We start from the raw sequence: 12,965 nt of genomic DNA, 5'->3' as shown, positions 1-12,965 counted from the left end.
TTTGGTTCACGCTAAGGGCATGTACCTCGGATCCAGTTTGTCCCTGGCCCTGGTTGGGTCCTGTGGGTGGCAACAAGTTGATGTGTCTCTCTCACATCGATATGTCTCTCTCTCTGCCCCCCTCTCTCCCTCCCGTTCTATCTGTAGATAAATGCAAAAATGTCCTCAGGTGAGGATAAAAAAATTAAAAATAATAATAATAATATTTATTCATAAGCCCTACCATAGAGAAGTATGCCCACCTTCACTATATCAGTCAATATGTGGTCAAGTTGGCTAACATCAACGTTAGTTCTTAATAAAATAACAGAAAACATTTATTGAATGTTTACAATTGTTGGAAACAATTTATATGTATTATGTAAGACTCACAATAATTCTTTGAGGCAGGTACTACGATCATCCCCATTTTACAGATGAGGAAGTTGAGGCACAGAGAGGTCACAGGATATGCCCAGATTCATGTGGCTAGCACATGGCAGAGCCAGGATTTGCACCCAAGCATTCTAACTCCAGTGCCTGTGCTCTTAACCACTCCGCTATTCTCCTGCTGAGCCCAATTTGAGGTATTCATAGTCATTTATTCATTCATTCATTCATTCATTCATTTCAAACTCAGAAAGTAATCAGACATTGTGCTATCTGTAGAGTGGAAAAGCCATGACCTCCCTCATGCAGCTATAGCCTAGGACTAAGAACTCCATCACAGTGACTTGTCATCTACTACCAGGTTTGCTCTGAGGACCTATGACCTAAATGACCAAAATGGATTACTAAGGATACAAGACCATTAAGCAGAGGGACACATGTCAGTTGAGTGTTAGAACTATATTTCTCAGAATGTCAGGTCGGGACTGAGTCTTAAAGAATGAATTAAGCCCCTCATAGAATTAAAAAGCAGGCCCAAGGCCATTTCAAGACTTCAACAAAACCTCAACTTCTCTCAAGATTCAACCCTCTCCACTCCCAAAGCGGCCCAGCTGGGATGTTGTCTCTCATGGGAACAACCTTTCCCACCGGCTAGCTCCTTCTCAGATATCACTTAGGATTTTGATACTCAAAGTGTGGACCTCAGACCACCAACATCAGCATCACTGGGATCTTGTTAAAAATGCGGACTCTCAGGGCTTCACTCCAGACTTGCTAAATAAGAACATAAATTTTAGCAAGATCCTCAGGTGATTCTTATGGCCATTCAAGTCTGAGAAATGCCAAGTTAGGACACAGCTTGGCAACGTCACTTCCTTGGCCCCTGACTTGAATGCGGTTCTTCAGGCAGTGCCCACCATCCCCTGGCTCCTGGTCTACACTGAGGCTTGCTGACTCTCTGCCTCCTCCCTGGATTTCGGGAGGGCAGCTGTGCTATCTTATTTCTTCTGGTCTTTCCAGTGCCTATAACAATACTAAGAAAGCGTCAGTTGAACAAATAACTGAGTGGCTCTGAAAAAAATGTGACAGCTTTCTTTAAAAAGTTAGTGCTGCCCTGGCCAGTTTGGCTCAGAGGTTAGAGCATTGGCCCAAGGACCAGAGTTTTGGGTTCAATCCCCGGTCAAGGTCAAGGGCACATACTTTGGTTGCGGGTTCCCCAGCCCAGTGGTGTCATGAGAGAGGCAGCCAATTAATGTGTCTCTCACGTAGATGTTTCTCTTTCTCTCTCTGTCTCTCCCTTCCTCCCTCCCACGCTATCTGAAAATCAATGGAAAAAATGTCCTCTGGTGAGGATTTAAAAAAAAAGACAGAAAAGTCAACGTCATATTGCCCTGAGCCCATCTGCAACTGCGCACTTAGCGTTTCTCCCTCCCAGCTGCTCAGGCCGCCCCCTGAAGGGAGATCCACTTTTCTGAACACACCTAACTTCCGCCTTCAGGCCTGAGCCTTCTGCTTTTAGCACCTTGTCGCAGCACCCAGCAGGAAAGCCCCAGCAAACAAGGGCGGGCCCTTCCCTGCAGAGCACAACAACCAAAGCAGGTTGCTTCCTGTGGGGCCCAACTGGGTCTGGCATCCCACCCCTCAGGGGGTTCCCCAGTGCTTAGGAAGCCAAGGCCTGTCCCCTGACGCTTGGGTTTCTGCAGGCCCTGGGGCACACCCTGTGGGAGTAGCTGCAGAACCTCTCAGAGTCGGTAGAAGCCAGGCCACCTCAAGGTTGACTCCAGCGTCGTCCTCAAAGGTCTTGCAAGAAAGGGCGGGGACTGCTTCCAGTTTCTTCTAGAGAGTGTCCCCTAATTAGCCTCACACACAGGCTGACTGGGGGGGAGTGTCTCTCTTCTTCGACAACATGGAAAAGGGGCTTTACTCCTTAATAATGTCTTCCATTTGTAAGTGGATTCCTTTTCTTTTGTTTTGTTCTTTAAAAACAAAAAAAACAAAAAACATTTTTGGTAGCTACATGATGTTGGGTAATGCTCTGGGCTTTGCCAACCTCATTGTGATATTTTTTTCACTTGTAACATATGTGACCACAGATGCTGCCGCAAGCGTCACGTGGCTCGCTCCCAGGAGCTGTGGGGAGGAGGGGACACACCTCTCCTTTCCCTCTGACCACTGGGCTTCGCCTCTTCCCTTTCCTGCCGGCGTTACAGAGCTGTCGAACCAAAGGGAGTGTAGGAAAGAAGAAACGATTGCCCACTGATGAAAAAAAATTAGTAAAACGAATTGCTTTCTCGTTTAAACTGTTAGAAGCATTTTAGTTTTTATGTGCTACTTCTACATGCTTATTGTAGAAAAACTGAAAAATGCAGAGAAGCATAAATTACCCACAATGCCACACTACAGAGAAAATCATTCTTACTGTTTTGGTAAATTTCTCACTAAGCATCCAAAGCCCTGGAATAATGTGCTTTTAGGTGGGAGGTGGCCAGGGACTGGCTGTCATCCACCTCCCCGCTCCCATTTTCACTTCAGGAATTTCACAAAAATGCAGACTGCATTTCATGCCGTTTGGAATTTTGGTCTCATTATGGGTAGGCTTCTTGTGTATAGATAGTTGGGCTAAAACCATATTCAGTTTTGTATGCTAATAATTATTTCATTTGCTTAAAAGAATATCAAGAGTATTCTCCCACGTTCATGTTTTTTTCAATTTTCTAATTTGTTTAAATGAAATGATAACTTGTTAAAAGTTAGGAGACTACTAATCTGTCATAATAAGGTTTAAATGAGATAACTTTTATTCAAAGTGTTTAGCCTAGGGGCCGGCATATAGTAAGCTTTTCATAAATGGCAGGTATGGCTACAAATCATTACTAAATCTCATTTTAATGCCAGCATACTATTTAATTCTAAGTAGCATATGTAATTATCCTTTTATTGTATTGATCTTATTTCTAATTGTTATTTAAAATTGTAGCACTGCAACACACATCATGGAATTTAATTTTAAAAAATATTATTTCTTGCCCTGGCCAGTTTGGCTCAGCGGTTAGAGCGTCTGCCTGCGGTCCGGAGAGACCCGGGTTCGGTTCCCGCTAAGGGCACGTACTTTGGTTGCAGTTTGTCCCCGGCCCTGGTTGGTCGTGCGGGTGGCAGCCGCTCGATGTGTCCCTTCACATCGATGTTTCTCTCTCTCTCTCCCTTCCTTTCTCTCCCTCCCACTCTATCTGTACAAAAAATGGAAAAATATCCTCGGGTGAGGATAAAAAATATATATATATATTATTTCTTTAAAATGAAGGACTATATTTGATGATATAAACACTTTAAAGGCTTTTATTATATATTGGCAAATAACTTTCTAGCGATTGTACCAAATTTCCCACCAGCCATGAGTGGGATTACCCATCTTTCTGCATCCTCACTCGCAGTAAATTTTTTTTTTTTTGGTATGTGCCCTTAGCAGGAACCGAACCTGGGACTCTGGTCCACAGGCCGACGCTCCAACCGCTGAGCCAAACTGGCCAGGGCAATTTTTTGTTTTAAAATATGCTAATTTGATAGGTGAAAATTAGATGTCATTATACCTTAATTTTTCATTTTTGAAATTACCAATGAAATAGATATATTGTTCCATACGCACTGGCCATTCGTATTGCCTCTTCTCTGAATTATCTCTTTAATATCTTTATAGTAAAATATTAAATGACTTGGGGTGTTTCTCATATCAAAGCTTATTAGAAATACAGTCCTTTTCTACATAACTAGAAAGACTAACAGTGAGAACTTCAGTGATTTTATTAGAGATGTATTTAAATGTAATCACATAACTAATAAATATTTGGCAAAGGCCCACTGCATATATCCACACAGTAGTCTTTAACACAGATTCTGTTCAAGATTAATTAGTGGGAGAGAAAGGGGTGGGCAACAGCCAGAGCCTAGGCAACTAGATGACTTTGGTGGCCCATTTTATCTATCCGCTCAGCCCCAGTTGAGCATCTGAGTCTACGCCAGGCGAAGACACACTCAGAACTCAGGTGACACACCCAGCTCCCCCAGCTGGCACCCTGAGATTTGGCTGATCCTTAGGAGTGGGAGATGCCACGATGGAGCATGTTGCACAGGCATAGACTGCCACTTCACACCCCTATTTTATGCATAAGAAAACCACACCTTGAAAAAGGTCACAGAATAAGTGGCAGAGCCAGGGTTCAACTTTGGTCCTAGTGAATCCCATTGTGGATACACTCAGCCACCAAACCATACAGTTTCCCTTAAAAACAGGGTCTCCGAACACGAGAATGTCAAATGTTTATCTTCTGAGAGCCTCGAACAAAACTGTTAAGTTTCAGGCTGCTTACTAATTTCTATCCTCAAAGTAAAATAACTGTCACCAGCAAAGAACCCCATTTCCCTAGGAACGCCCTGGGTCCATCACTCACCTGGGTCCTTCACTTCCAAGAGAGAAACTGAAGTCAATTTCGGCTCCCAAAGATGAGCTTATTCGTATGGTGACTCAGTTTCCTCTCCTAAAAAAGGGGAGGAACCACTCCTTGAAGGAATATCAGATGCTGAGAACTGTTCTGTAGATATGATATAGCATCTGCCATTCATACAATGCCTGAACGGTGATTGAGATGATTGTGAAAGTCATTTGTCAGCACAAAGCGGGATCTGCATAAGTCTTGCCAAGAGTTCTGAATATCCACCCAGCAAAGCTTTACCCGAGCCGGTCCCCACCAGCCCTCAATCCCTACAGTGCAACAACACGAAATACAGAGTTACCTATAATCCTCTACTTAAAAACGATGACGAGCCCTGGCCAGTTTGGTTCAGCAGTTGGAGTGTTGGCCTGTGGACCAGAGAGTCCCAGGTTCGGTTCCCGCTAGGGCCACGTATCAAATAAATAAACAAATAAATAAAAACGACGATGAGCTCTATTTCCCAAAAAAAACATATATTTAACTTATTCATAGCCTGATTTCTTTTAGGGCTGACTAATTTCTAAGGCGTACTGATCCATGATGCCACGTTAATTCATATGATTGGTGTAATCTGTGTCTCTTTTCTGGTCCTTGGAGAGCTATGAAAATAGTCATCCCTCTGAGCAACAGGAATCAGTTTTGTCATTTATGTTCTGTAAAAGTACTCAACGTGACCAGTCAGGAAGGGACTGAGATACACACGCTTCCATCTCTGAATCCTAAACAGGAAGGAAAGGCCAAAAGTGTGTCATGTAGACCTCATGTGTTCAGATAGCGCTGTTTTTAATTTTCAACTTGCATCAATACCCAGAAACCAATGTGTCTACCCAGAGGGCCCCAAACAGTTAACTGGGTTTGCTTCTGCAAAGCAAGCTGAAGTTAACTGCTTTTTCCGAATTAAACAAACGCTAGCAGTGCTATCAGGACCTGGCATGGCCAGATGGCGGTCACCACACCTTGCCAGTTACCAATCAGCATGTAACAGCTGAGCTTGACCAAACAACAACTGCCCTTGACCCTGGCTTCTGATTATCTGTTGACTATAAATAGAAGCTGGGCGTCAAGAAAAGAGAGCAAAGTACTTGACACCAGCAATTCAGGAAATCCATCTGAAAGCAACATACCCAGCTTACTGTATTGAGCTAGTTTCTGAAATACTGGAGGATGGAAAAACATAATGTCAAATAATTGATCATTCCTGCAGCAAGAAGAGGTGGATGCTTTTATGAAATGAAGACTAGGATAGTTCCAGATACATATGTAGTCATAATGAAAACATGATGTATCAGTGCTTGAAGTCCCCCTGGGTTTGACAGATATCAACTGATGGCGTTTGCTTAAGAAATAGGAGAGCATGTCCAAAGTCCATGTCACGCTCTTCCTGTACCAAATGAAACACAGGCAAAAAAGAAATTGCAAGTTCACCTTTCTGCTTCGTGTAATATATCTTAACCCACTTATCGAATTTCATATTAGAGCGAAAGGCCTGAGAGATGAGTGTTTTGTGGACTTAGCTCTAGACTGGGTAATTCTAAAAGAAAAGTATTGGGAAGAGAATCTCTACAGGTTATGTGGTTCAATATCCATATTTTCCAAAGATGAAAGACGGGGGTGGGGGGGGGAGGCAGAAAATGACATTTTTATAAACAAAACTGAGATTACCTTAGATCTGCTGGACGAGATGGGAACCACACATTTGAAGGAAATGAAAACACAGTCCAGCAAGAGAGGAAAAAGCAGCACAGTGGAATAAAAAATAAGGAAAAAGAAACTAGCTCAGATTGAGCTCCAGAGAACTTTTCATTAAACCATGTAACGGCTGTGCTTGAAAGGTTAAGGCTCCCAGGCAGGCAGGCCCAGGCACCCGCTCTGTGTCCCCTCTCCCCCGGGGCAGCTGGGGATGTTTTTCACAGCTGACAACTGGGGTGGAGGGGTGTGTGGACAGAACCAGCAACTGTGGGCTTGGCGGGACTCCATGAAGCTGAGGGCGGGCCAGCTGGGCAGAGCCTCTTCTCCCTCATTCTGCCAAGGCAATACCTGAGCACAGGCCCGTGGAGACCGGAGGGGACCCAACCTTTGCGCTCAGACAACCCTCTTTCAAAGTCAAAAACAGTGCTAAGGACCCCATGTGCAGTGGTTACGCTTTGAGTAGTTAAAAGACTGAAAGCCATTAGGAATTCATAAGGCTTTTAAACACAATTTGTATTTTGTTCCTCGCCATACCATGTATATAAATTTGGTGACGAGTCATACAAAATCCGTGAAGGAAGTTGTTTCGCAGTCTACAGATGGATTAGAAGTCCCCTGCACACTCTGAAGCCCGGAAAGAAAATCTGATCATGTCTCCTGACTTCAGGGCTGACCACTTGATTAAAAACTGCATTATTTATGCCTCTCTGGGATCGTGGCAGGGGAGGCCTGAAACCACTTTCTGTGGCGGCCCTCCCCTTGATTTTAGGTGCATTGATCTCCTCTTTTGATAGGTTGGTTGATTTTTCGATCCATGGTTGGATTGAAAAAATAATTAGCTTGCCCGTTTTCTTGTTTGTTTTTCATTACTCAGTCAAACTAATCTCGATCCAAATTTGGAGGAGCCCTTTCACCTTGCCCTCACAGCAGTCTTCCTTTTCTAGAAGGTTCTATACCTGTTAGCCCCGGGTCTCGGGTCACTGTTTGCTCACTAAGAATCTGAGGAAACCAGTGTTATATCAGCAACGAAGGTACTTCCACCACAATCTGGTACTTGAAAAGCAAATCGGGAAACTGTGATAAACAGTAATTGGCAGAGATTTTGGTTTCAGAAGAATTCCCATAACTGTGCAAACCTCACTCAGAAGGTAGACTTGTACAGTGTTAGGGGCTGCAGATTTTCTGAGGAGAGTCCACCCAAACCCATGACTAAACCTTTTTTTTTTTTTTTTTACTTTGAAGACCATTCTGATTCATAATGCAAGCTGTTGGACTTAACAAAGAAGATCATAGAATGGAGGGGAAAAAAAAAAAACCTTGGGAAAGGCTACCCCTCAAATATTATAAATGAGGAGATAGAAACCTGAGTGTTGAGAGCCCAGAACACATGCTGACAATACCATTTCTCAGCTGTTTTCCACAAAGCTTTTAGCAGTACATAAGCCAGGCACCACCTTTAATATCTAAAATACAGAAACACTGGTTACCTAAAAGCAATTAGGATGAGCCTCCTGCCCTGGCTGGTTTGGCTCAGCGGTTGCAGCGTCAGCCAGTGGTCCAGAGAGACCCGGGTTCGGTTCCCGCTAAGGGCACGTACCTCGATTGCAGTTTGTCCCCGGCCCTGGTTGGTCGTGCGGGTGGCAGCCACTTGATGTGTCCCTTTCACATTGATGTTTCTCTCTCTCTCTTCCTCCCACTCTATCTGAACAAAAAATGGAAAAATGTCCTCGGGTGAGGATAAAAAACAACAAAAAAAGAGCCTCCTTGGGTATAATCCACACCTTGTGCCACATACGGTGCTTTGTCAGTGGAGTGTAGTGGCTTTGCTGGTACTGCTGTTCAGGGGCCCATGACTTTCAGTGGCTTATCCCACCATGACCAGCCATGGTGTGGCATCTGATTTTCACATTTTGAGTTCCATCCCTGTTTTCTACACATTCCTAGAAACTTTGAAGCCACCTAAAATGGTAACCCAGTGCCCTGACCAGTCTGGCTCTGCGGTGGAGCATCAGCCCGTGGACAATGAGTCTTGGGTTCGATTACAGTCAAGGGCACGTACCTCAGTTGTGGTTCTCCCTGGCTCTGGTTGGGGTCGTGCGGGAGGCAACCAGTCAATGTGTCTCTCTTACGTCGATGTTTCTCTTTCCCTCCCACTCTATCTGAATAAAAGTGGAAAAAATATCCTCGGTTGCAGTTTGTCCCTGGCCCTGGTCGGTCGTGCGGGTGGCAGCCACTCGATGTGTTCCTTTCACGTCGATGTTTCCCTCTCTCTCTCTCTCTGTTCCTCTCTCTCTCCCTCCCACTCTACCTGAACAAAAAATGGAAAAATGTCCTCGAGTGAGGATAAAAAAAATAAAAAATAAATAAATAAAATGGCAACCCAGCTCAAATTTTACTGTGGGTGCGATCATCAATGAGGCCCACCAAATTGCTTTGCTAATCTTTTTTTTTTTTTAATCCTCACCCAAGGATATTTTTGCATTTATTTTCAGATAGAGTGGGAGGGAGAGAGGGAAGAAGAAATGACATGAGGGAGACACATTGACTGATTGCTACCTGCACATCCCCAACCGGGGCCAGGGATGAACTGTAGCCAAGCTATGTGCCCTTAGTGGGAATCGAACCCAGGATTCCCCAGTCCGTGGGCCGACACTCTAACCACTGAGCAAACCGGCTAGGTCTGCTTTGCTAATCTTGATGTTAATTTTGTCTACCTCTACAAGCTGGGAGCTGACAGAAATGAGCATGATTGAAACAGATCACATCATAGGTATCTAGGAGTGTGTATCAGTCAGAGTTAACCAGAGAATCAGAACCAGTAGGAGACAGATAGTCAAAGTTTTACTGCAAGGAACTGGCTTAGGCAACTGTGAGGGCTGACCGGGCAGGTAGAAATCTGCAGGGTAGGCTGTCAGGAGGGGCTGGCGTGAGCTGGAGCTGCAGTTCTCAGGTGGGATTTCTTCCTCAGGGAAACCTCAGCTCTGCTTTTAAGCCCACCCGGATTATTGAGGATAGCCTCTTTACTGACATCAACAAACTATGGACTTGACCAAATACCTTCATACCAGCACCTAGATTAGTGTTTGATTGAACACTGGGGGCTATGGCTCGACTCTGGTCAAGCGACATAACACTGGCCATCATCACAGAGGGGCACTATCCTGCATTCCCTCTGGAATGTTTCCACGCTGAAGGAGACTCACAGTGTCCCCAGTTGTTCTTAGCATAGTGTCAGGCACAAAACAGACAACAGGTATTTGTTGAATGAATGAATGAGACCATGACAGGATGTAGAGGTGTGGAGATCTAAGCCTACTCTGGGTGGGGGGCTTGGCAGGGGGTGGGCAATAGGTCCAGGACCCAGGTGGAGCCCAGAGGTGTGGGTGATTATAGGGTTTGGGGCACATTACCCCAAGAATTTTATATGAGCAGAAGAAGTAAACTTTGCACCAAGGACCTCATCGAAGGGGACATACTTAAAGGGTAAACAAATACACCTATGGAGAAGGGTAGACACTCTTCCATTTATGGGAAATCAGGGCAGGAGGAACTTCCAAGGTTCTCCATGGCCTCCTTTTTTTTTTTATCCTCACCCGAGGACATTTTTCCATTTTTTGTTCAGATAGAGTGGGAGGGAGAGAAAGGGAGAGAGAGAGAGAAACATCGACGTGAAAGGGACACATCGAGTGGCTGCCACCCACCAACCCAACCAGGGTCGGGGACAAACTGCAGCCAAGGTACGTGCCCTTAGCGGGAACCGAACGCGGGTCTCTCTGGACCGCAGGCCGACGCTCTAACCGCTGAGCCAAACCGGCCAGGGCTCCATGGCCTCCTCTGCCTAAGGTTTTCCTCTGCTGCCCCATGTCCTCTCCCAGCCAGAAAAACCAAAGCAATGGAACTAGCGGCTGTGAACCCTAACGCGAGGGGTAGGGCTGGTAGGCATATTGGCTCTCCCACCCACTGGCTACCCCACCGGCTATCTGTAGCACTTAGGCAAAGGTACTTCCCGCCATGGTCTATAGTTTCCTAACCTGAAAGATGGTCTTAATCCTCTCTAACACTCTGGCCATGGGAGGATTCTGTGTTGAGAGCAGTGGTACATTTACCTTAAAGCTAATGAAACGTAAGTTTCAGGGCTTCTCACTTGCATGGGCCCCTCCAAGGCTCAGAGTATCCCCAAGGGTGTGAGAGGAAATAGCAGCCCACTTCAGAGTGAGGGAGTGTGAAGTGCTTCTGTAGCTTGGGGTTACCGTCTGTGCCCCAGTGATCGTTCTAGGGCAGCCCACACGACCTCCACATCCAACTGACCCCAGCAACCACTTGCCCCTTAGGAACCAATGGGATGACTTGCTTTGTGGGGAGGGGAAGGCATACAAGCTTTCAAATGTGTTAGGTACTATTATTGTGAAAAAGCCTTACACAGTATTTGACTCAGTACAGGGTAAATAGCAGATGCAAAGATCCACATCAAGCTCTATAGATGCTCTCTGGATCTGAATTCTGTCCTGCCTGGGTGTTCATTTTCCTCCTAAAGTGAGCTATTTTTATTGCTCTTCAACGTGTATTCTGTTAACCAGGATATAACAGGTAAAAATGGTGTGTTTGCTGGCTTGATTAACAATAAAACATGGTCTTAATTAACCGAACCATCTTTCTCCCCATTTTATTTCTAGAACCCATAGACTAGTTTCTGGCTAGCAAGGAGCTGAGAACGGAGTTGAGTGGGCAGAATGAGATGAAATGAACAAATCAAGCCAGGAACATTTAAAATGAAGCTCAGTCAATGCTCAGCTCTTCCAAACTGCTGCCAACCCTTTCCCCAGCGGAACGAAGATTTCACATTTTGGCCTCCAGTTACTGGAAAAATATGGGAGAAAGTCCAGCCCCATTTGTTAGAACTTGACTAGATTGCCTCCATTATTATCAGGAAGGTCTTTGGTCCAACTACGCTGAGCACCTTCCAGAAATTATGAAATGTGCCAGACTTCCACTATCATGATCCCAGCTGTGACAGGAATATTTGAAAAAGCATAAACTGTCCCACTCTGCAATGAAAATAAAACTTGAGGGGCAATGGCCAATTTCCAGCTGTTATTATCTAAAATAATTTAACACCGTGGTGTGTATTGTGAAGCTCTGTACATGCTTATGGAAAATGGGGAAAACATAATAGGTTAGAGCAATAATGCTTGCTTGTTTTTGCAAAAGATGAATCTTATTGGCTTAATTCAGCAAAGGTTTGTTTCTTACTGTTCTAAAGCCTTACATCGGTCAGGTGGTCCTATTCCCTCTTGTAGCTCAGATAGTCCAGGTGGTTCTGTTTCATCTTGTAGCTTTCATAGGCCAGGTGGTCCTATTTTATCTTGTAGCTGAGACAGGCCAGGTGGTTCTATTTCATCCTGTAGCTTTGATAGGCCAGGTGGTCCTATTTCATCTTATAGCTTTGATAGGCCAGGTGGTTCTATGTCATCTTATAGCGTTGATAGGCCAGGTGGTCCTATTCCATCTTATAGCTGAGATAGACCTGGTGGTCCTATTTCATCTGAAACGTGTGGGTTTTCAAGAGTATTTCAGTTATTTACTGCCTTGCTACATGTTATTTCTGCTCACTTTTAACTGGCCAACAACAGTCACATGGCCACAACTAATTGCAAGGAAGGCTGGGAAATGTAGGGGAAAATTCAGGTGTTGGGTGGTTACCTAATGTCTTTACTACCCATAAAAACCAAAAATGACAAGATGATTGAAAATAACTGCTCATTCATTGATTTATGTTGAGGACCTACTTGCATCAGACCCTCTTCTAGGCACCGGGGATATAGCAGAGAACACAATGAACATGGCTCTGGCTGCCATCAAGTTTCCCAGTCTAATGAGAGAGACAGACGTCAAACATGTACTTACACAATTAACTAACATCATGTGGATGTGGAAAGTGAAATTCAAAGCAAGCAGCTTTAGACCTGGGTGGTTGTCTACACTTTTTCCAGGCAATTCTACTTAAACTGGTCTGTGCAGTTTTCACGCTATGGGTCCAGTCCCCGTCACTGTAAGAGAGAAACTAAAGCACACTATACAGAAGCAAAGGCATCTCCCTTGGACTGCATCAATGGCGTCTTCCCTGACCTTGCCACTTCCGTTGCACTCCATCCTTTAGTCTACTCATCATACAGCAGCCAAAATGATCTTTCTAAAATGGAATTCAGAGCATGTCATCTGTTCAAAACAACTGTCCATTTCACTCAATTAAAAATACAAAGTCCTTACCATGGTGGTCTACAAAGCTTTACCTGATCTGGCCCCTGCCTGCTTCCTAGACCTGTCTCTTTACTCCTCTACCCCTCATTCACTCTGCTTCCCCCACTTCGGCCTCCCCGCTACTCTTCAAACACATGGAGTAGACACCTGCCCTGGGGACTT

The sequence above is a fragment of the Molossus molossus genome, unplaced genomic scaffold, assembly GCF_014108415.1.
Source record: "Molossus molossus isolate mMolMol1 unplaced genomic scaffold, mMolMol1.p scaffold_m16_p_18, whole genome shotgun sequence".
NCBI classification, from domain to species: domain Eukaryota; kingdom Metazoa; phylum Chordata; class Mammalia; order Chiroptera; family Molossidae; genus Molossus; species Molossus molossus.
Note: the sequence above shows the minus strand (reverse complement) of the source record.